Source organism: Triturus cristatus, chromosome 5_1, assembly GCF_964204655.1.
Source record: "Triturus cristatus chromosome 5_1, aTriCri1.1, whole genome shotgun sequence".
In the NCBI taxonomy this organism is placed as follows: Eukaryota; Metazoa; Chordata; class Amphibia; order Caudata; family Salamandridae; genus Triturus; species Triturus cristatus.
The window spans coordinates 111,045,513-111,071,283 of record NC_140587.1 but is presented as its reverse complement, the minus strand read 5'-3'; positions in this window follow the sequence as shown (position 1 = coordinate 111,071,283).

Here is a 25,771-nt window from a genome sequence, read left to right as displayed (position 1 = left end):
CCCTTGTCTTTGCAGAACTGTTTCAACTCTTTGTGCGTGTATTCCTCCAACCGTTCGGGCTGGAACTCCGTGGTCGTGTTGTTCTCTTGGTTGCTCATGACTTCCGGTTGTTTGGATGGGTAGCTAGTGGGTTACTGGCTTGTACGTACTGCGTTCGGCTCGGATCCCGTCGCTGGCCACCAAATGTTGGAAGGCGGACCTCGGGGAGTCGGAGAGACCACCCAGAGGGGCCCCCCACACTGTACGAAGTAGCCGAGCGCCGCTGAGAAGCCTCCGAGGGAGATCCTTCTCCTATCCTGTACTAGCACAGTAACACCACCACACCGGACTCAAGGAGGTTGTCTCAAGACGAGCAAATCTTTATCAGCACTTAAAGGTTACGGGATCAATATTTACACGAAAAGGATCGAGGGATCCACAAAAGTCTCAGTGTCTCTTTAGAAGGGAAGGGGTAGCGGGACAGTCTTTGGCAGGAGCTCGGTACGAGGGTACCTGGGGCCCAGTTCTTATCCTCAAGCTGGAGGACCTCCAGATCTCGGAGGGGTCAAGCCGCGACGGCGTCAGCAGGGCTCTGGCGTTCCGTTCGTGGATAGCCGCGACCAGGTCAGCGGGGCTCTCAAGATAGTTTCTGCTCAGCTCGAGCCGCGACGTCGTCAGCAGGGCTCCGAGGGAGGATTCAGCGAGGTTGGGCCGCGACAGCGTCAGCAGGGCCCCGATGTTCCGGGGGACTTCAAGGTTCAGCAAGAAGGAGCCGCGACGCAGTCTGCAGGGCTCGTGGTGGATTCAAGCAAGAGTTCTTCTCCGTAGGGTCGGCCGCGATTCGATCAGGAGGGCTCTCGACTCCGGGATACAACTGCCAGTCTGTTGCGGGGTCGCCCCAGATATAGGCCTGGAGCCCTTTGAAGTCCGGACCCTTGCGCCCGGAGGGGCGGAGAGGCCGGGTTGGGAGCGGCCAGACACCCAGCAGGAGAGGCGCCGGGCCCAGGAGAGATGGAGGCCGATCGCACCTCGGTGTGTGGGGACGGTTGGGGGTCCCATCGATACCGCCCTCCGCCAGGGCGATGAGGTGTTCACGTGATACCCCCTGGCCAGTTCTTGGTGCCTCAATGTCTGGGCCTCGCTGGGGCCGAGGCCGGGTTGAGCGGAGTCAGGTGGACTGGTGTGCAGAGTCACGTGGCAGGCAACAAAATGGTGGAGCCCCGAGGTGTATGCGACCTCGTGCGGCTCGAACGGGTGGCCCGTGGAGGCCAGGGCGGGGAACGGGCCCAACCCCAGGGAAGTCAGGACCACGCCACGAGGCCGGGTCCAACATTATGTCTTCTACTACTGGTGTTATATCCAGAACATTGTGGTCCTATTCCCCTCAAACGTTAGAGACAACAGCAGCCCTCCATCAACCAACACCGTCACAAAGAAAAGTCACAAGTACTTACAGAAAAGTGAGAGTGAAAAAAGGTGAGTGGGCCCCTCATGTACGCACCACCAGGGAGGCTGCTAGCCGGTTCTTGCTAGTATGCCCATGTTTTCTCATCATCGGATGCCCACTCACAGGAAACAAGAATTGGAAACCAGTGAGGAAAGAGAGGGAACAGACCCTTAAAGAATACTGTTTTACTGTTCCCATCAAAAGAGAAAGAAGAAAAAACAGAAACCCGTGTATTGCAAGGAACAGATGTTCGAAGCAATATTTAAAATTGAGTTAAAGGCTCCCGTTATAATCGCCCTCTTTATTCAGACCGGTGAGCCTACTCAAACTAAAATCACTCAATGTTGTAAACCTTTGTAAAGAAGGCCAACATGTTTCATTGCCACTTAACTTAGTTCTGGCAATATCATGAGGGCAAGGGTTTCAATCACCTCACTGGATGTATGTTTGTATGTTGCGGGAGGGCTGTTGAGAAATAAAAACCAGAAACAGAATCAACCGTGTCCGTTTCATTGTCAATTGGCATACACCAACCAGCTGTGATTGCAGTCGCAGATTAATGTACAGTGGTTACTAATGCTTACAAACCAATGGAGTATTTAACATGAGGAGGCGGAGGGCATTCGTACCTGCCTCCACTATGCCACTGGGGGTTCAATTAAAAACTTTACCCCCTCTTTTTACGGCAGCACTCTTGTCAGCTCATAAAACACCTGCGGAAAAAGAGACGTGTATCAGATTGCACATCACACACTGATACATTCTCTGTAGTGTATCTGCACCACACCCCATTCACTACAAGATCCTTGCTCTCAACATCAGAGCATTCCACATTCATTTATAGGGACTGACTCCTCGCACACGGAATCGTAATGCCCCAGAGCAGTCTACCGTAATCAGTCCAGACGCCCAGTTCTCAGCAAAAACGCCCTGCATTGCTTTGAAAAAAACCCAGGTGATCCGCGTCTTTCCTCACTGGTTTCCAATTCTTGTTTCCTGTGAGTGGGCATCCGATGATGAGAAAACGTGGGCATACTAGCAAGACCCGGCTAGCAGCCTCCCTGGTGGTGCCTACGCGAGGGGCCCACTCACCTTTTTTCACTCTCACTTTTCTGTAAGTACTTGTGACTTTTCTTTGTGACGGTGTTGGTTGATGGAGGGCTGCTGTTGTCTCTAACGTTTGAGGGGAATAGGACCACAATTTTCTGGATATAACACCAGTAGTAGAAGACATACAAGTATTGTCTCGAAGCTTTGTGGGTCCTTAACACTGGTAGAAATCAGATCCCTCTTTAGTGCCTAACCCTATTTGATTTGCAGACTAAATGTAATAAATACACCGTGACACAATGAAGGCATTCTGTCAAGTTAGACCTACATGTTTAAAGACACCCGAAGTGATAGCATAGTGCATGAATTCACCTGAAACGGTGACCCCTGTACCAGCATGGAAGTATTCTGCTGAGCTGATTTTTACAGCTGGAGTTAGGTTTACGTCTGAGGTGACATCTGTAGACAGAGTGAGTATGTCAGACGCTGAGCCTTTGATGGGGAGGACTACTGTGGAACTGAATGGCACAGTACAGAGTGAGGCCTGTGACTACCACTGTTATACTGAGCCCGATTCCTGGAGTGGGGACCACTCCTGAATAGAATCATGTGCCAAGAGTGGGACCTGTGACCACAGATCAGATTCTGCGCCCTGTAGCCTGATCAAGGCCTACTGCTAATTTCAGGTTTTCCCCTTGGATGGAAGTAGGAGAAAAACATAAAACACTTCACATAGTCCAGAACGTACATGAACACCATTCACAGTATCAGATCTTACCCTTCAGGATCTCTGACCCATCCCTAGCTTCCAGGAACCTGTTTTAGTGATATTTGTGACATTCTGAGTTTTCTAGGATCAAGGGGGCAAAGTCAGTCCTTCTACCCAGGTATATGGAGCTCCGCACAGGGAAAGATCTCACGTCTTTCCCTTGGACGGAGGTTTAAAAATAGAATACTTCACATGGCCCAAAACTGTACAAAAACCCCATTACCATATCAGAATAGAGCCTCCAGGTCACTGGGCCATTTCTAGGCCCCAGGGACCTGCTTAAGTGATATTTGTGACATTATGAGGTGTTCAAATTCAAGGTCACAAAGTCACTCCTTCTACCCAAGACTATGGAGCTCTGCGCAGGTTAATATTTAAGATTTCCATCTGGTGGAGGTGAAACAAAGAAAACACTTCACATAGCCTAAAAGATACATGAAACCATTTGCAGTTTCAGACCTTGGCCTGCAGTGCTATGGGTACATTCCTACCCACCAACCACTTGTTTTAGTGATAAATGTGAAATTATGAGGTGCTCAGCTTCCAGGAGACAAAGGTACTCCTTCTACCCAGGACTACAGAGCTCAGCGTGGGGTAAGATTTCAGCCTCCCCCCTTGCATGGAGCGACGTGTTTTCTTTCTTCACCTCCTTCCAAGGGGAAAACCTGAAATCTCCCCCTGTGCAAAACTCCATAGCCCTGGGTAGAAGGAGTGGGTTTATCCCCTTGAAGCTTAACACCTCCAAATGTTAAATGTATCACAAAAACTGGTGCCTGGAGGTTAGAAATAGGCTCAAGGCCTTGCAGGCCTTGGTATGATACTGTAAAGGGGGTTGAGTACACTTATAGAATAGGTGAAGTGTTTTGTGTTCACTCCTCTATGGGCAGGACCTGAAATCTTGGTTTATGTGCACTTTTGAACTATGTGAAGTGCTTTGTTTCCACACATCCAGCCAGGGGTGAAACCTGAAATCTTACACTGCGCAGAGCACCATAACCCTCTGTAGAAGGTGCAACTTCATCCCCTCGAAGCTTAACACATCCAAATGTCACAAGTATCACTAAAACATGTGCCTGGAGGCTGGAAGTAGGCCCAAGGCCTTGCAGGCCTTGTTCTGATTCTGTAAAGGGGTGAAGTATACTTTATTGACTATGTGAAGTGTTTTGTTTTCACACCTCCTGCCACGGGTGAAACCTGAAATCTTACGCTGTGCAGAGCTCCAAAACCCTGGGTAGAAGGTGCAACTTCATCCCCTTGAAGCTTAACACTTCCAAATGTCACAAGTATCAGTAAAACGGGTGCCTAGAGGCTGGAAATGGGCCCAAGGCCTTGCAGGCCTTGTTCTGATAAAGTAAAGGGGTTAAATACACTTTATTGAGTATGTGAAGTGTTTAGTTTTCACACCTCCAGCTAGGGGTGATATCTGAAATCTTATCCTGCTCAAAGCTCCAGAACCCTGGGTAGAAGGTGCGAATTCATCCCCTTGAAGCTTAACACCTCCAAATGTCACAGGTATCAGTAAATCTGGTACCTGGAGACTAGAAATGGGCCCAAGGCCGTGCAGGCCTAGGTCTGATACTGTAAAGGGGGATGAGTACACTTTTAGAATAGGTGAAGTGTTTTGTGTTCACTCCTCCATGGGTGGGACCTGAAATCTTACCCTGCCTGGAGCTCCATAGCCCTGGGTAGAAGGAGTGATTTTGTCCCCTTGAAGCTGTAGGCTTCAGAATGTCACAATTATCACTAAAACAGGTGCCTGTGAGCTGGAAATGGGCCCACGGTCTTGTTCTGATACTATAAAGGGATTAATTACACTTTTTTGAGTATGTGAAGTGTTTTTTTTTCACCCCTCCAGCCAGGGGTGAAACCTGAAATCTTACCCTGCACGGAGCTCCATATCCCTGGGTAGACGGTGCCACTTCATCCCCTTGAAGCTTAACACCTCCAAATGTCACAAGTATCAGTAAAACTGGTGCCTGGAGGCTGAAAGTAGGCCCAAGGCCTTGCAGGCATTGTTCTAATACAGAAAAGGGGTTAAACACACTATATTGATAGTACAACGTTTTTAAAAAGGTAATTCAGATTAATATTGAGTTAACGATTCATAATCGTACTTTTGAAATCCAGTGGGTAATAATCCCTTTATTTCTCTTCAAGCTTTGAACAAACACTCCATCTATCTTCTGGAAACTATGGAGCTTGGTTGGTCCAGGTGGCAGATCATGGCACTGTTCTTTCTTCTCGTCTCTCTCTCTATCTTTTCCCAAATCCGCTTCCCTCTTGTGAAAACTGCCAGGGCTTCTGTTCCTACAGTAGTGCTGAGAGTTGTTGTAGGTGGGTTGAGGACCTATCATTGCCCCTGTAGACAACCCTGTGTTTCAGGTGAGTGGCTGGATTCTCATCTCACATCAAGCCAAGCAGCAACATTAACGTCTGCCTAGGTGATGGAATATCCAGGTGATAATACTGTTTCCTTACATGAATCATCCAAGGTCTTAGTAGACCTACAACGAGAAGTAGCTAATGTACAACAGCAAAATCATACCTTACAATGCGAGATACAGCATTACAAACCTCGAGAGTCCCCTTGGGATAACACCACAGTTAGGCCAAAGACAGTAATTCAATCACCATGCTTCCAATTCACATCTACAGGTACTGACACATATGGGGTTCAACCGGTTAATGTCACAGTCACCACACCAACTCCTGTTCCTGTGGCCCCTCCATTGATTCTTTGGAGAGCAAACAAAGTATGACATTTTCATGAACCAATGTCAATTACAATGTCTTTGTCGGCCCTCTGCGTTCCCAGACGATGCCGCCAAGGTGGCGTTTACTATCTCATATCTTGGGTAGCTGCAGCCACTTGGTCCATTCCGTTTGTAGAACGGGATGATCCTGTGCTACGTGATCTATGGCGCTTTAAAGAAACTATGCGTAAACTATTTGCCAGACATCAGTTTGTTCAGGCCAGTGACAATGAGTTACTGAATTTACGTCAGGGAAGTAAGGATTTATTAATGTACATTACTTCCTTCAATAGGTTAATTGCCTAAACAGAAAGGTCAGAAGAAAAGAGAACCTCACTTTTTGATAGAGGTCTTCGGGATGTACTAAAAGACGTCCTGGCTCAAATTGTTGATCCGCCTTCCGATTGCACAGAATGTATCGATCTGATTGTCCAGTTGGACAACCGCCAGGAGGAATGAAAGGGCAAAAAATCTTGTGGGGATTTTTCATGGGTGGTTATGATAAAACATTAGAAAAAAGAATCCCCTAATGTTAGCTCTTCCTCTGATTCTTCGTGACCAATGTAGATCGGTGGTGTTAAAGGTCCGCTTTCAAAAGATGAAAAAGATAGTAGATGCCGTTTGAATTTATGTCTATATTGCTGTCGTCCTGGGCATTTTGCACGGGATTGTTCTGCAAAACCAAATCCACGTAAGACAATAGGTTTGACTGATGTGACAAATATATCGCTGTCGGAAAACACACAGGCCCGGTAAGGACAGAGGCCCCCTTATTGAGCAGTTCATACAAACAGGCCTCTTGTCAGTACTTAGCTAATACCATGACGCCCACACCACATCAGCTTACTTTAATAGTAACCTTGCTCTTTGCTACTCAAATACGGAAAGTCATACCAATTCTTTTGGATTCTGGAGCAACGGGGAATTTTGCAGATATTGGATTGGCAAAAACCTTGAATATTCCCATAATAAGAAAAAAAAAACCCTGAACCAGTCAGGGCGGTGGATGGATTAGCATTATCTTCTGGTTTGATCCTCTATCAAACTACATCCATAACTATGATCTGTGCCGATAGACATTCTGAACTAGTTCAGTTTGACATTATTGACACTCCAGTATTTGGTGCCATATTGGTCATCCCATGGCTTCAACTTCACAATCCAAAGAATGACCGGGTGAAACGCACGGTCACACTAGATTCTCCATATTGTCACCATCATTTTTATACTGACAGACAACAACCAAGTATACCTCTGCATTGTGCTTCCACCTCTGCATTGTGCTTCAACACTCAAAGCTCCATACTCGTACTTGACGAATAAGGTTCTGTGTCCCTACCTACCATATATGAGGACTTTCACGATGTGTTTTCATAAAAACAAGCAACTCAATTGCCTCCGGATCGCTCTTAAGATTGCCGGATTGACTTGGTCCCTGTAGCCTCGTTACCGTGTAGTCGGGTTTATTCTTTATCAGAGTCAGAGACTCAATATCTGAAAGAATATTTGGACGATGTACTATTAAAAGGGTTCATAAAACATTCCACATCTCCTGTTAGTTTGCTGCTCTTTTTCGCCCAGAAAAAGAACCATGAACTTCTCCTCTGTATTGATTATCGCACCATCAACAAGGTCACAGTAAAGAACAGATACCCCCTGCCTTGATGCTGGTCAAACTGGATCAAGTATGAAATTCTACCATTTTTACTAAGGGTGGGCGTAGTTCGCGAAGTAGCACTTCGCGAAGCTACGCGTAGCACTTCGCGAACTGCGTAGTAACATGTTCGCACTGTGCAAGATGTTGTTTTCAATGATTGCACAGTGCGGACAAGCAACCGGCACTGTGCAATCATTGAAAATGGCATCTTGCACAGTGCGAGCTGTAGTTTTCTGCTGCTGGAGTAGATTTTTACTCGAGCGGCAGCTTTCTCAACGCGAACTGGTAGTTTCTCATCGCGAGCAGTCGCGAGCATACGCGACCCCTCGCAATGAGAAACCTGACCTCCTCGCATTGGGAATCTCGCCGGGAGGTTTATTTTCCATGCTCGCGATCGCGAACAAGGAAAAAGTCTCGCCGGGATGTCATTTTGCTTGCTCGCGGTCGCCAACTTGACGTTGAGGACCGCGAGCAAGCAAAAAATGACTGCAGCACTACGCAACACTACGCTACACATGTTCGCAACTGTGCTACGTGCAGTTCGCATAGTGCAAAGTAGCGCGAACTTCGCAAACTACGCGAGCGTAGCGTAGTGCTTCGCCCAGGCCTAATTTTTACCAAGTTGGATTTGCGGGGGGGCTTACCACCTTATTATGGTAAAGGACGGTGACAAATAGACAAAAGCCTTTTTGACTTTTCAAATATACAGTGATGCCCTTCGGTTTGTGCAATGCACCTGCAGCATTTCAATTTTTTATTAATGAGGTGCCGCATGAGATTTTGGATGTCTTAGTGATCTGTTCCATTTATGATATTTTGATCTATTCATCCTCAACTGAAGAGCACATTGAGCATGTTCGGGCAGTGTTACCGTGAATGAGGGAACATCACCTGTTTGCTAAATTAGACAAGTGTGTTTTCCACACTACTAACATGGAATTCTTAGGATATGTCATATCACCTGATTTTATAGCTATTGACCAATCAAAAATACAAGCTGTCTTGAGATGGGAAACTCCAGAATCGGTAAAAGACATGCAACGATTCCTGGGCTTTGCAAACTTTTACCAATGTTTTATTTTCCAGTTTTCTTTGACGGTATCTCTACTTACTCAGTTATTCAAAAAAGGGGTTTGGTATGAATGGTCTCCAGCAGCAGAACAAGCTTTCTAGACACTGTAAAGAGCCTTCACTAAAGCACCTATTTTGCATCATCCTGACCCTACGCAGTCATTTTTTGTAGAAGCTGACGCCTCCCAAATTGCCGTTGGAGGTATCCTCTCTCAGAGAGATCCAGATACTGGAACTTTACATCCCATACCCTATTTCACTAAAAACCTCTAGTCAGCGGAACAACACTATACAGTTGCCAGGCATGAATTATGAGCTATTAAGTTAGCATTCCAAGAGTGGCGGCATTATTTACTAAGAGCTCATCATACTGTTACTATTTATTCTGACCACCGAAATTTACAATTCAATCAAAACGTAAAAGCCTTGAACGCACGCCAACTAGGTTGGCTTTCATTAAAATGAATTTGATTTTATAATTACTTATAGACCAGGCAAAGAACAACATAAATCAGATACATTATCTAGACTAAGTTATCCTATCCCTGAAAACAACAGTTATGTCGACTGCCATTATTCCAGAACACAAGATAGTTGCTCTTTGTACTTCTCAGGATTTTGTCACGAAAGTACAAGAAGCCCAAGGAAAAGAACCTCCACCCCTAAAAACCAGTAACAAGCACGGTCTTTTGTATTTTAAAAACTGTTTCTACATCCCTACTCAGGAATTACGTGATACTGTACTTCATTGGATACATGATACTGTTCTAGCAGGGCATTCTGGTCCTAAAAGGACAATGGAATTATGCCAACGAGAATTCTGGTGGCCAACATTGGTCTCCGATGTAATCAATTACGTATATTACTTATAGACCAGGCAAAGAACAACATACGTCAGATACATTATCTAGACTAAGTTATCCTATCCCTGAAAACAACACAGTTGTGTCGACTGCCATTATTCCAGAACACAAGATAGTTGCTCTTTGTACTTCTCAGGATTTTGTCACGAAAGTACAAGAAGCCCAAGGAAAAGAACCTCCACCCCTAAAAACCAGTAACAAGCACGGTCTTTTGTATTTTAAAAACTGTTTCTACATCCCTACTCAGGAATTACGTGATACTGTACTTCATTGGATACATGATACTGTTCTAGCAGGGCATTCTGGTCCTAAAAGGACAATGGAATTATGCCAACGAGAATTCTGGTGGCCAACATTGGTCTCCGATGTAATCAATTACGTTCACACTTGTCTGACCTGTCCACAATTTAAGTCTCACATGTGGCGCCTGCAGGTTTCTTACAACTCATGCCCATCCCACTTGCACCTTAGCATACACTAAGTAAGGATTTTGTTACTAATCTTCCTGTGTCCAATGGTTATTCCATCTTTTGGGTGGTAGTAGATTACGAAAATGGTGCATGGTCTTCCCCTGAAACATTTGCTATCTGCCAAAGAGTTAGCATACTTGTTCATACAACATTTTGTCAAGACACATGGATTGCCTACAACTATCATCTCTGATAGGAGTCCACAGTTTTTGTCTCGGTTTTACTGTAGTTTTTGTTCCTCTATGAAAATCGTCTATCTTCTGCCTATCAATCCCAGACGAACGGACAGACAGAAAGGCAAAATCAAACAATGGAACAACTCTTGCACTGTTTAATGACAACCTGGACAACAGAATGGGATAAAGCATTACCCATGGTGGAGTTTGTGTACAATAACACTGTTCATTCAGCTATAGGAGTTTCGCCTTTCTACTGTCTATTTGGTTACCTTCCTTGCATGCTCCCCATACTACCAGTGGCAGATGCTAAATCAGTCCCTGCAGTAAATGATCATCATAAACACCTAACACATAATCAGACTCAAGTCAAACAACACCTAGCAAGGTATCAAAAACTACGGATCTTGGCTGGTCCAGGTGATGGATCGTGGCAGTGTTCTTTCTTCTTGTCTCTCTCTCTCTTCCCAAACCCATTCCCTCTTGCAACAACTGCCAGGGCTCCTGTTCCTACCGTAGTGCTGAGAGTTGTCATAGGTGGGTTGAGGACCTATCATCGCCCTTGCAGACAACCCTGTGTTTCAGGTGAGTGGCTGTATTCTCATCTCATAAGGTGCAGAAAGAGGCAAAAGGGGTGCAGAAAGAAGAAAGAGAGGTGCAGAAAAAACAAGGGAAGTGCAGAAAGAAGCAAGCGATGTGCAGAAAGAGGCAAGAGAAGTGCAAAAAGAGCAAAGAGTAGTGCATAAAGAGACGATAGAGGTGAAGAAAGAAGCAAGACAAGTGCAGAAAGAAGCAAGAGAAGTGCGGAAAGAGGTAAGTGTGGTGCAGAAAGAGGCAAGAGAGGTGCAGAAACCGACCCTGTTTTGCCTCTTCGTCAACGGGGTAATCGCCCATCTGAATGCCACTGAATACACTGACGCCCCGAAATTAAATGGCAGCAGGGTGCCCACAATTATGTTTGCGGACGACACCCTGCTGCTATCCAAAACCCCTATGGGTATACAGAGGATTCTTGACTCCTTCGTGGCCTTCTGTATTGATAGGGGGCTGGAAATTAATGCGGCAAAAACTAAATTCATGGTTTTGAATCCGAGGCAAAAATTGCGGCCAAATCCGCAATTGGGAGCTGCACGGCTCGAGAGAGTGGCCACCTTTGAATACCTTGGTGTGACTCTCAACGAAACCATGACTTGGGGATCTCACCAGAGTAGGGCTAACCTCAAACTTACGCAAACCACTGGGGGTATCGCCCGGATGATGACTGGTTCATCATACCGTCCATTGGGGGCACTAATCCAGATGTATAAGGCCCAGGCTAGGGGAGCGATAATGTACGGGGCGGAATTATGGGGCCACACGCCTTGCCGGAGTCTGTCATTAACGGAAAATAAGTTTATAAGACAGATAGCCGCACTCCCGCCCAGCACCCCGCTCCTCCCCCTGAGGCTTGATTTGGGCCTATGACCGTTAGCTGACGAAATAAGCCTGAGACCTGTGGTAAATAATTTAATTACCGGAACTGAAATTGATACGGAATCTTATTAAACATAGCTCAGTAAAATAAGAGGCAGAATCCGTGGTATAAGAGGTTTCAGAATGGGCTTTATTCCAAAGGACGCGATTCAAATCGGGGCCTCCAAGTTCCATCACCACGGGGGTTCAGGAAGTGAAGTACAATGCTTTATTGATAAGTCATCACTTTTATAGAACATACATTACGATGAAACTAATGTAAGAGGCGTAACAATTGATAGCAATGATGACATCTCACATGCGTAATAAAAAAAGGCGTAATGGGGAGTAACAAAGAAACGTTATTGGTTGTGATGTCACATATAGGTGGACCTATGAAATGATTACGCAATGTCAGCAGAAATACTTGGCAGAGATGCGCGCGCAGCAGCATGACGTGTAATTGACGTGCAACTAGGGGTGAAGGGGACTTGACATTTAGCTCTACATGTGGAGACAAGAAGTCTGGGGGGTCAAGTCAACCTAATCCCAAATCATATCTAACATCCTATGTTTAGAGAACTATGTTATCCACAAAGGAAGGACTCTTGGACAAAATCTATTCTATACTGACTGTGTGTGCGTGCACAAGCGTCTAAGTGTCTATATGAGATGCAAGGGGCAGAAACCTTTCCATGGTAACAGGGCTATGAATTACTTGTATGAAGACAGAGAGGCTAGGCCCTTTGCTCAGTAGCTGAAGGAAATGTTTACCTAAACTACTAGACAGGAATGCATCGGCTGAGGAGCGAAGCAGATAACTCGAAGGTGAAATACAGTTTTTGGCAGGCAGGCAAACCGGCCGAGGCAGGCACCGTTAGCCGCACAGGGAGTAGGACAAAGTTCATGGATACAGATGCGAGCTCAAGCTGAAGCTGTCAGAGGCAGCAAGAAAGAAAAGGCTTGATGGCAGAATCAGGGCCTACTCGCCTGAACTGCAAAATGGAGTAACTGAGCCATATAAAGTCGGTGGCCTTTCGTACTTAGGAATCGAATATCCAGCCCATTCATGGCGGATCTGAAAGAGGACATGTTAACGGTGGACGCACATGTGTTTGCGTCTTCATAACTGGAACTGGAGGGAACATACATGTACTTGTAACATGCACATAGAACCGTTGGGGTCCAAGATAGGGGACATAACTGATCATAAAAATCCATATTTCCACATTCCCTCCTTGTCCCCTACTTGCCCTTCAAGAGATATCAATCTTCATAAATCCATTGATCTGTTCATTGAGCATCATTTGTTCTTCTTTCTTCTTCCGGGATCTTGAGTGAAAACCCTGATGTGGAATACACGATGTGGCACACAGGCCGCAAATCGCTGGTCCACATTGCAGGCATAAGCAGCAACTGAATAGTATAAGAAGGCCAATACCTAGGAAGGATAGAACTCTCCATCCCCAGGCTGATATCACGCTCCAAAACCACCCGGACCAAGTCCAAGTGCCTGGATTCTGGTGTATCTGGCTCACAATCTTATGAAGGCGGGTTATAGCTTTATATACAGATGGCGAATTTTCTGGTATGAATACGCAGCAGCTTGATCCGATGACCCTACAAGCTCCGCCCCTATCGGCCAGGATGACGTCAAGGACAAGACGATTTTGAAGAACAACAATCCTCATCGCAGACTGCTCCTCTGTTAAGTTGCCTAGGGCGGCAATAGTTTCATTCACTACAGCTTCAAGAGTCCTAGTTAATCTACGTATTAGCTTACTATTTGTAACTGTACCTATATAGGGAAAGAGGCCTTTATTAAAATCTACATACTTTTCCCATGCCGTCTCAGTGTAATCGACAATTGGGAGATCTCTCCGTTCTCTATTGTGTACTAAATTAATATTTCTGTGGTAGTCTGGAGGAGCTAGGAAAACAGGTGGCAAAAGAAGTGCAATGTAACAGGTACCATCCCAATCTAGAGGCAGACGCATATATGCAGTCTGACCACATATGAAGTAGGAATGGCGAGAAGCTCTAAAAGAAGACTTGCCTTGATCACTGAATTCTATTACAGTAGTGCATTTACTATGGCCCATATGTATGGAACCATTCTTTCTTACACACAATTCACCCTTAGCTGGGAATACTGACATGGCGGGTAAAACTGGTGCAACTTCGGATTCGACATTCAGGATCATGAGATTAAGTGTAAAACTACCTAATCCATATACTTCATTTTCTAGATCAGTTCCTGTTCTTTTGGGGCGACCCTCCTTATCAGGGTAGCAGACTTTGAGTAAAACTAGGTTCAGGTTTCCCCATACCCAATTGTCTTGATAAACTGCTGTGTTTGAATCTATGGAATTGATTAAACTAAACCATGCTCCACAGGAGCCATTGTGTGTAAACGGATATGGAAAGAGGGGCAGAACTCCCTTATAATTCTGATAGGGAGGGAGTCGGCCACACACCCAACAATTGGTAGCATTACTAGTCTGATGGGAATGATGTAACATACTAATGAAAGTGTTATTGCGCAGCGCAAATCTATAGGACAATTCATGCGGGGGTAGGTCACTAAAAGAATGTTCAGCAGTAACATTGAAAACATGTTTAGAAATAGGATAATATATATGCAACAATATACTTGCAGTGATTATTATAAGACTCAAGAAAAACAAAATTAATAACGTCACTATACAATGGCTACGCAGTGATTTACAGTACGCATGTTGTTTCAACATTTTTCGGGTTTTTCCCCGATTCAGGTCTAAGGGATACATGTCAGAGACAAATTCAACCGCTTCACCTTGGAGAGGACTTAAACAATCAAATTGTCCGACTGATTAGACCTAAGTTTTAGTTTGTATAGTTCCTGGCTACTGGCTTCAACCAAAGGTAGCTTTGAGTCAATGGGTGAGGACACACGAGGTGTGCTATTTACATCCGACGGAAGTCCATGAAATTTCTTGATATGACTCGAATGCACCCATCCTTTTCTGCCTTCGATCTTCACGGCTGTCCTTGTGGTGAGCAGGACCAATTGGGGCGACTTCCACCTAGGCTCCAACTGAGTCTTTCGGTCAAAGTTCCTCACTAAAACGAGATCCCCCGGAACTACGTCATGGGGTTTCACCTCAGTGTTGTCAGGAAAGGCTGTGAACGACAAGATTGTAGTGCAGACATCAAGGAAGCCAGGTAATCTGTCAGCATATTACAGTCAACATCAGTTATTTTACGGGGTATAGGCGTCCCCCACATATTCGGTGGTCTTCCAAAGATCACCTCATAAGGGGATAGCCCTGTTCGAGAATGTGCTACCATTCTCATGTAAAAGAGTGCAACTGGTAAAGCTACTACCCAATCAACACCTTTCTCCCTACATATTTTGGACAATCTGATTTTCAAAGTTTGATTATGTCGTTCCACGAGACCTGCTGCCTCGGGGTGTCGGACACAATGAAACTTCAACTGATATCCTAGCAAAAGTGAAACATGTTTCATTAGTTCGGATGAGAACGGCTGGCCGTTATCTGAATAGACAACACGTGGTAAACCGTACCGTGGGAAGAATTCTCGAACTAGCTGCTTGGCAGTAGTCGGGGCAGTGTAATCTGATACTGGGTACGCTTCGGTCCAGCGGGAAAGAGCACAAACAACTACGAGAACATATTTGAATCCTCGACATCGTTCCATCTGGATGTAATCCATCTGGAGGACTTCAAAAGGGTGATCAGGAGGCTGAAATCCACCCTGCTCTACGGGGATGCTTTTACCTGGGTTAAACTGACAACATATCATACAGGTACGGACTTTTTGCTTAGCTGCTGCTCGTAAATGTTTGTTGAACCAAATGTGTTGAATGCTGTCTAGCTAGCTTTCTCTCCTAGATGCGCTGGACTGTGTATTGTGGTTATGATAGCTTGGACCATAGAGTCAGGAAGAAACCATACAGATTTCTCCTTCGTCATCCATCCCTGGTCTGTTTGGATCCCTCCTAATTCAGTCCATTTCTTTATTTCGTCTGGTGTAGCATGTGTCTGTATGTCAATTACGTCAAGTGCGGGATCCTTAACCGTCATACAATGTGTTGGTATCGGAACTATTGTCTTTGTCATGTCAGATGTGCGAGTTTGAGCAGTCTGTTTAGCTGTTCTGTCAGCTAAATCATTGCCTTGAGAAATGATATCAGTAACTTTCGTATGCGCTTTGCATTTCATAATCGATATAGCAGTGGGCAGATGTATTGCGTCTAACAGAGCATGAATGAGGGACCCGTGCTGAATGTGGGTACCGTGAGAAGTTAAGTAACCTCTCTCTCGCCACAGCACGCCGAAGTCGTGTACAACTCCGAATGCATAACGTGAATCAGTGTATATGTTAACTTTCTTATTTGTGGCTTGAATACAGGCTTGTGTCAGAGCAGTAAGCTCTGCTGCTTGGGCTGACAAGGTATTTATACAGTTTGTTTCAATGACTTCAGTATCTGTTGTGACTGCATACGCGGCCACTAAATCTCCTGTACTTGTTCTCATACATGATCCATCTACATACAACGTCAAGTCTGGATCTAACAATGGAACGTCTGTCAAATCTTGTCTGGGTTTCGTCGTTATTGTAATAACTTCAACACAATCATGAGCTAGTGGGTCTGTTCCGATTACAGGTAAAAGTGTAGCAGGATTCAATGTATTACAGCGTCTGATTTCTATATGTGGCTGAAACAATGTTAATTCGTACCCTGTAAGTCTTGCTATGGTCAAGTGTTGTGTTTGCGTTCGGTTCACAAGAACCTCTACTGCATGCGGTACTTGTACTGTCAACGGATGTCCTAACACTATGGCATTGCTTTGTCTGATTGCTAAAGCTGTTGCTGCCACTGATTTCAGGCACGCAGGCAAAGCCTGGGCTACGGGATCTAATGTACTAGAGAAATAAGCACATGGCTTGCGTGATCCTGCTTGTTCCTGAGTGAGTACTGACAAGGCAGTACCTTCACGTTCTGTAACAAAGAGTGTAAAATGTTTATGGTAACATGGTGTCGCTAAAACAGGTGCTTGACATAGAGCTTTCTTTAAGCTTTCAAAAGCTAGTGTGTGTTCCTGAGTCCAAGGGAGGACAGTCGATGTGGCCGCCTCCTGTGTTGTCAACTGAATGAGTGGTTTTGCTAAAAATGCATATTGAGGGATCCACTGCCTACAGTATGAAGTGAGGCCTATAAAAGCCCGCACCTCCTTTTGTGTCTTGGGTATTGGCATGTTAGCAATTAACTGAATGCGGTCGGGTGTAAGCTGCCTTCCCTCCTTGGACAGCGAGTGTCCAAGATAAACAACTCGCTGGACACAGAATTGCAGCTTAGAAGGGGACACCTTGTGCCCCTTTTCGGCTAGAAATTGTAAAACCGTCAGTGATGCTTTTTCACATTCAGGTTCGCTTCGGGCGGTGATCAGCAGATCATCGACATATTGAAGCAGTGCAGTGTTAACTGGCATGTGTATACTGTCAAGTTCTCGTTTCAGTGCTTGGCTATAGATGCTGGGGCTTTCAGTAAATCCTTGAGGTGCGCGTGTGAATTTAAAACTTCGTCCATTTAAACTAAATCCGAACAAGTATTGGCTTTCCGGATCTATTGGGACGCTGAAAAAGGCATTCTTGAGATCAATTACTGTAAAGAACGTTGCTTGTGAATCAATGGCTGTCAGTAATGATGAAATATCGGGGACCACAGGAAATTGTGGCACAATGCATTTGTTTAATTCGCGCAGATCAATAACCAATCGGTAGACTGGTGGAGCCTTCGGATCAGTTCGTTTAAGAATCGGAATTATCGGGGAATTACATACATTGGAGTCAGTTTCCACAACCACTCCTTGGGCAATAAGCTCGTCAATGATTTTCAGTAAGGCCACTACAGCATCTGGTGGTAACTTGTATTGGCGCATTCGTGGTAGCACCACTCCTGCCTTTAATGTGACTCGATATGGTGTAATGTTCATGCAACCAACATCAGTAGGGCCTTGTGCCCATAAATGTGTGGGTAAAGTCTGCAGTCGGTGATCCATGTCTCTGGACACATAGTGCCCTTTAAAATCGCGTAAAAACAATCTTACTCCTTCCGGAGAACAACATATTATAGCCCCTAGAGCTTTCAATGTCTTTATACCTAACAAGTTTTCTGGACATGATTTAGTAAGCAATAAATCTGTAGTTCGTGTCAAGGGTCCAATCGTGAGTGGAAGAGGCTGTGATACTTCATTAACAATAGGTTTTCCTGAAAAACCAAGGGAAATATTCTGTGAGCCTGAGAGGGGTGCCCCTGGAACTTCACTACGTTTTATTGTTGTTCGACTTGCCCCTGTATCAAGTAAAAATTTTCTATCTTGACCCAATAATTCACTGTGCACATAAGGCCCCTCTTGATCTACAGGGACCTCGATAAGGGGTAAGTCAACTTCCCTCTCTAGGCTGGTTCATGCGTATCGTTGATACTCAGGATATTCATACTGTGCGGTCTGATACATTTGTCGTGTCGTGGTTTGTGTGGCAGCAGCAGGCAGCGTTGGTGCAGCTGGCACAAACTGTACAGACTGTTGTGCAGCTGCCATAGACTGTTGCGGAGCTGGCATGGACTGTGCATGCGGAGCTCCTTGTTCATTCTGATCCTGTCTAGGTAGTCGTGGTCTTTTCTTTGCAAGACCCACGGCGATATTACGTTTCAGGACTGGACAATCGTGCACATAATGACCTGGTTGTTTACAATAATTGCATGTTCCTTTTACAGGAACTGCTGAATCTCCGGAATGTGTCACACCCTTTTTGTGACCATCCGCTGGAACTGTCTGGGAAACTAGCATTTTCATTTTAGTATCCTTCATACGTCTTTGTTCATGTTCTTGTTCCTCTCTGATTCTGTTGTGATGGTACTGTAACATTTGTAACATTTGTGATGGGGTGTTACCTTGCCAGGTACTCTCGAATTTCAATACTCTATTCTTCACTTGAGGCAAGGAATTTTCAACTAATTTTGTCACAAACAGATGTGGATATGACTCGCTACTTGCTTTTATACCACTATTTATACCAAAACATTTTTCAAATCGGGCATAGAAATCACTAGTGTCTTCATCTTGTTTTTGTTTACAGGCTGAGATTGCACCCCAATCTTCCTTTTTCGTAGTTAATAAACGTGGCAGTACCTGTACTAGCAAACCTGGTAGTGCTTTAACTTTATCCCCGAGCCCTGAACCTGCAGTTCGGCCCTTTTCTTCGGCTTCTAATGCTGTCCAGTCTATCTTCTGGTCTCCCACTTCCCACTCTTTTTCCTTAAGTTTTTCATAAATGCCAGCAGGCATTAACACCTTTAATATCGTCATAATGTCAGGATAGGTTTACTCTCCCATCAGTAACATGTCTTTAATTTCTCGGTGAAAACCCGCTGGGTCCTTGTCATGACTGGGTACCACTTTCTTCATTTCTAACAATTCTATTTTAGATATGGGCGTGTATACAAATACACGTTTAAACTCATTGTCCTCGCCTTTTATTGGGTGCACTTCTCGCAAGGGATTCTGTCTATCCATGTAATACGGCGTTCTTTCTTTGATGGGTAGTGAGACATGTTCCGGACATACAAAAAGAATGTACTGCTTTCTTGATTCTAGTATTTCTCTAATTAACTTAGTACCTGGACCTCTCCATCTATTCGTGAGTAATTCAGTTAATATATCAGGCAAGGGACCAGGATCGGAATGTTGGTGCTTATATAATATGAGAAGTTGTTGGATCATATAAATCCCAGCTAAACGCTGTTCATCTGGGCTGAGGTTCAAAAACGTGTGTGCTACTGTTTCATCACCATATTTTCCGGGACTGTCAATCCAATGAACGGCTGACCTGGCTAATTCTTGTTCATCCATAGAATCAAGTAGGTGATAACCCCTTCGTTCTCGGAGTACTTTGTCAGCGGCTTGGAACGAATGTTCGGGAGACCTCATATTTATTATAGGTGTTGGATAAGTTCTGTTATTATCTGGACATATCGGACGTATCGGATCAGTAAAACATCTAGTATTATTACAAGGTCTTCCTCTACCTACATAGGCTATAGTGTCCGACTGTCTTGCGGAAAATTCTGATTCTCCCCCCTCGTTTTGCTCAAACTCGTCTACCTCCAATCTCTCTTCATGTATTCGTTCTATTTCTTTCCTGATTTTTCGGCACATGGCTACTATACATCCTTGCTTATCATGTCTCCCGTCTGATATATTCTGGCTCCATCTCGTAAGGGTTTGCATTACTTCCGGGTTTACCCCCGGTCGGTCTTGATTTCTGATCACACAATTTACAAGAAAACGTAACAATTCCCCCTGTATCTCCACTTTCTGGTATTCCATAGCTCTGTTAATACATTCAGAATCTCTCCCTGTTTGGACAAAATGATATATGTTATCTAGATGCATAGTCATTCCTGGTAGCTTCCCTAAAAACATTGCAGCTCGTCTGATACGTAATGATGCCAGGACCATTTCGTCCTCTTTGCCGGGCACCGGGTCATATCTACAATCTACTAGAAGTTCCTTAAGCGTGCGGGTATTTATAAGTTTGGGCGTACGTGGATGTGCTGATTCTTGAAAAGTAAGTTTACTTATTCGGGGTGGTGTAGAATAAACGCTGGTAGCACCTCCGGTAGCCCCATCTGGGGTACTGGGCGCGAAAGGATTCGTTGAACGTGATACAGCAACTATAGGTGTGGACGCAGCTGTAGAAACGGCTGCGGGAACAGATGTAGAAACAGATGTGCTTGCCGAAGCTTGTGTCGGAGTTTGTTGTTGCACAGACACAGACGCCTGGTCTTGACGTTGAACCCCCCCAGCAGACGGTCTATGTGGTGCGGGGTTAGCATACTCGGGAGCTGCGTCATCTAAATATGAGGAAAGAAAAACATCTTCTGCTGTTCTGGGATGCCCCTTTGGATGTGCCTTTATCGGAAACAATGGGGGTGGCAAGTCTTTTGGTATCTCCGCAGTAGCCTTAGGTAATCCTTCGGCCAGAAGGGGATACATACCTTTCATAAGGGCATTTCTTTGTCTATCGGCTTGTTCTGCTTTTACTCGTGTACCTTCTTCAATCAATAGATTTTCTCGGACTTTATTTGCACTTTCTTTACTTCTTTCTTCCTGTCTTAATGCTTTTTCGGTACGTCTATGCGATTCTTTACGCCATAACTCAACAGCGTCTTTCTGTGACTGTCTAGCTTTCCTTTTCCATAACTCTTCTTCCACTTTCATAATGCACTCTGCATCCCAGGTCCCAGCTGCGGGCCACCTCTGACTTTCTGGTAATTCTTTGGTGTAGTCCACCCATAAATCAAGAAATAATATGGCGTCTAAGCCATGTTTGTGATACATGAAGTGCCCTGGAGTGTCCCTAGGAGGAATAGGAACAGCTTCTTCGAGTACCCCTTTTCTAGTTGTGATCTGTCTTAATTTCGAAAAGAGCGGCATATTGACAACTGATCTGATACTTAATCTTGAACACACTTAATACAAAAAGCACAATAATGAACAATCATTCATACCACAATATGCAGGACGTTTTAACACATTAAACATTTAACATTTAAATGTACAACAATGATGATAGTCTGAAAAACTAATCACCAAGCATAATTCTCGACAATAACTAGATACTTCGGAATACTTGATATACTGCTAAACAGTACATATACACTGCTGAAACAGTGCAGACCGGATTTGTGTACCCAAACCCGTCTTGACCGGCACAACCTATGTGCACGTCAGAACGCCTCCCCAGCAATGGTACTCACCGGGTAGCTCGGAACGGAAGGCCTCGGAACGGAACTGAACTGGACTCGACTCGAAAAACTTCGGAAACTGCGGACATCGGACCCTCTGGACGTCGGGACTTCGAAACCTGGTGGGCCTCTGTATACCTCGGATCTTGCTCTCTCAGCTAGGCTCTGGTCGGGATACTTCGCACTTCTCACCGCCTCGTCTGGGTTGATCGCAGCCTCAGTCGCCCCCGCTTGACCGGAGGGAGATACAGGAAATCCTGCTGGTACGCGTTATTGTCCGTCCAGCTGTGGCAGGAGACCGGGCCTGCAACGCACCACCGGCGCGTGAGATGAGAAAGTGTCCCTGTTCGGGCGCCAATCATGTGGTAAATAATTTAATTACCGGAACTGAATTTGATACGGAATCTTATTAAACATAGCTCAGTAAAATAAGAGGCAGAATCCGTGGTATAAGAGGTTTCAGAATGGGCTTTATTCCAAAGGACGCGATTCAAATCGGGGCCTCCAAGTTCCATCACCACGGGGGTTCAGGAAGTGAAGTACAATGCTTTATTGATAAGTCATCACTTTTATAGAACATACATTACAATGAAACCAATGTAAGAGGCGTAACAATTGATAGCAATGATGACATCTCACATGCGTAATAAAAAAAGGCGTAATGGGGAGTAACAAAGAAACGTTATTGGTTGTGATGTCACATATAGGTGGACCTATGAAATGATTACGCAATGTCAGCAGAAATACTTGGCAGAGATGCGCGCGCAGCAGCATGACGTGTAATTGACGTGCAACTAGGGGGTGAAGGGGACTTGACATTTAGCTCTACATGTGGAGACAAGAAGTCTGGGGGGTCAAGTCAACCTAATCCCAAATCATATCTAACATCCTATGTTTAGAGAACTATGTTATCCACAAAGGAAGGACTCTTGGACAAAATCTATTCTATACTGACTGTGTGTGCGTGCACAAGCGTCTAAGTGTCTATATGAGATGCAAGGGGCAGAAACCTTTCCATGGTAACAGGGCTATGAATTACTTGTATGAAGACAGAGAGGCTAGGCCCTTTGCTCAGTAGCTGAAGGAAATGTTTACCTAAACTACTAGACAGGAATGCATCGGCTGAGGAGCGAAGCAGATAACTCGAAGGTGAAATACAGTTTTTGGCAGGCAGGCAAACCGGCCGAGGCAGGCACCGTTAGCCGCACAGGGAGTAGGACAAAGTTCATGGATACAGATGCGAGCTCAAGCTGAAGCTGTCAGAGGCAGCAAGAAAGAAAAGGCTTGATGGCAGAATCAGGGCCTACTCGCCTGAACTGCAAAATGGAGTAACTGAGCCATATAAAGTCGGTGGCCTTTCGTACTTAGGAATCGAATATCGAGCCCATTCATGGCGGATCTGAAAGAGGACATGTTAACGGTGGACGCACATGTGTTTGCGTCTTCATAACTGGAACTGGAGGGAACATACATGTACTTGTAACATGCACATAGAACCGTTGGGGTCCAAGATAGGGGACATAACTGATCATAAAAATCCATATTTCCACAGACCCCTAGTATTCTGGCGTAGGCTGTGGAGTAGCAATGATCTCGCAGAATATAGGGCGGAACTGGTCGAACTTCTGAATCACCCAAAAGTGCTCAATATCCCTTGGGTCAAAAACATCCAAGCCACTTGCATGGAAATAGGGCTTCCCGATTTATGGACTGAGCCAGCGAAAGCCGCACTAAATATTTCCAAAAAGTCCCTGGCTAACGTATATCACGAACACAAATTAGCCAGGGCCCAAGCCACCCAGGCAGAAGGATCCTTATCCTCCGTGTTTCTACAAAGCAAGGATCTTTATAGGTTTGAGAAGGTATTGGATCCTATCTCCCCTGTACTGGCCCGGAAGCTGTTTCTCCAATGGAGATACGGCACACTGCCTTTCCGGTCTTTTACAAGCACCTGGCCATCGGCTCCCACCACAAAGCAGTGTCCGGCTTGTGATGCTACGGAGGAAACTGATTTGCATGTGGCTTTTTTCTGCCCAGCCTACAAGGTAGCACAAAAATACTGGATCCTCCCGCTGATAAGGAATATGGGCTGCAGGGAATATGCACCAATGTATAGGATTTTAAAATCTGATGTCTCTGGCCCAACTGTCTTCGCACTAACAAAATTTCTTACCAATGTTTGGCATACGCGTAACCGTATTCTAAAGGCGTTGGGTCCCTCTTAAAAAAATTTTTTTTTATTTTTTAATCAGTGATTGAATATGTGTACTGTATATTTTTTTCTTGGCCACGGCCGAAACAAAGAATGGAATTAGAATGGCTTATTGTTGCTACTTTGATAACTGTTGTTTAATAACTTTTTATCTCAAATGCTGAATTATTTATGTATTTTATGTCGATGTATATATTTTATCTGTGCTTTTATGGTCACCGACCGAAATAAAGCTATCAAAGAAGGTGCAGAAAGAGGCAAGAGAGGTGCAGAAACATGCAAGAGGGGTGCAGAAAGAGGCAGAAACAAGCAACAGAGGTGCAGAAGGAGGCAAAAGAACTGCAGAAGGAGGCAAGAGTGCTGCAGAAACAGGAAAGGGAGGTGCAGAAAAAGGGAACAAGGATGCAGAGAGAGGCATGAGAGGTACGAAAAGAGGGAACAATTGATGCAGAAAGAGGCAAGAGGGTTGCAGAAAGAATCAGGAGAAATGCAGAAAGAACCGAAATAGGTGCTGAAAGAGGAAAGGGAAGTGCCGAAAGAAGAAACAGAGGTGCAGAAAGAAGCAAGGGAAGTGCAGGAAGAGGTAAGAGAAGTGCAGAAAGAAGAAAGAAAAGTACAGAATAAAGCAACAGAGGTGCAGAAAGGCAGCAAGAGAAGTGATTAAAGAGGCATGTGTGGTGCAGAAAGAGTAAAGGTGTAAAAAGAGTCAAGCCAAGTATAGAAGGAAGCAAGAGAAGTTCTTAAAGAAGCAACGGAAGTTCAGAAAGCAGCAAGAGAAGTGATGAAAGGGACAAGAAAGTTGCCGAAAGAAACAAGAGAGGTTCAGAAAAAATCATGAGAAGAGCAGAAAGGGGCAAGAGAGGAGCAGATAGAGGCAAGTGAACTGCAGAAACCAGCACAATGGGTGCAGAAAGAGACAAGAGAATTGCAGAAAGAAGGAAAAGAGATGCAGAAGTAGGAAAGAGAACTGCAAAAAGAGGCAAGAGAGTTGCAGAAACAGGCACAAGAGGTACAGAAATAGGGAACATGGGTGCAGAAGGAGGTAAAAGAGGTGCAGAAAGTGGCAAGAGGCCTAAAGAAAGATGCAAGTGCAGAACAGAAAGAACCAAAAGAGGTGCAGGAGGAGGCAAGAGTGGTACATAAAGAAGCAAGAGAAATGCAGAAAGAGAAAACAGAGATACAGAAAGAGGCAACAGAGGTACAGAAAGAGGGAAGAGAGGTGCAATACTAGGCAAAAGGGTGCAGAAAGAAGCAAGAGAGGTCCAGAAAGAAGCATGAGAAGTGCAGAATGAACTAACAGAGATACAGAAAGAGTAAAGAGGGGTGCATAAAGAGGCAACAGAAGTGCAGAAATAGGCAAGAGAACTGTGAAAGGAGGCATGGTGTTGCAGAAACAAGAAAGGGATTTGCAGAAAAAGGGAACGGGTCAAGAAATATTCATGAGAATTACAAACAAAGGGAAAAGGGGTGAAGAAAGAGGCAAGAGGGGTGCAGAAAGAAGCAACAGAGGTGCAGAAAGAAGCAAGAGAAGTGCAGAAAGAACCAATATAAATGCAGAAAGAGGTAAGAGAAGTGGAGAAAGAAGCAAGATAAGTGCAGAAAGAAGCAACAGAGGTGCAGAAAGAAGATAGAGAAGTTATGAAACAAACAAGAGAGTTGCCAAAAGAAACAAAAGAGGTGCAGAAAAAAGCAAGAGAAGTGCAGAAAGCAGCATGTGTGGTGCAGAAAGAGGCAAGAGAGGTGCAAAAAGCAAGACATGTACAGAATTAAACAAGAGAAGTTCTGAAAGAAGCAACAGAGTTGCAGAAAGAAGCAAGAAAAGTGATTAAGGAGACAAGAGAGTTGCCAAAAGAAACAAGAGAGGTGAAGAAAAAAGCAAGAGAATTGTGGAAAGAGGTTAGAGAGGTGCAGAAAGAGGCAAGTGAACTTCAGAAACAGGCAAGAGGGGTGCAGAAAGAGGTAGGAGAAGTGCAGAAAGAAGCAAAAGAGATGCAGAAGGAGGCAAGAGAACTGCAAAAAGAGACAAGAGAGTTGCAGAAACAGGCACAAGAG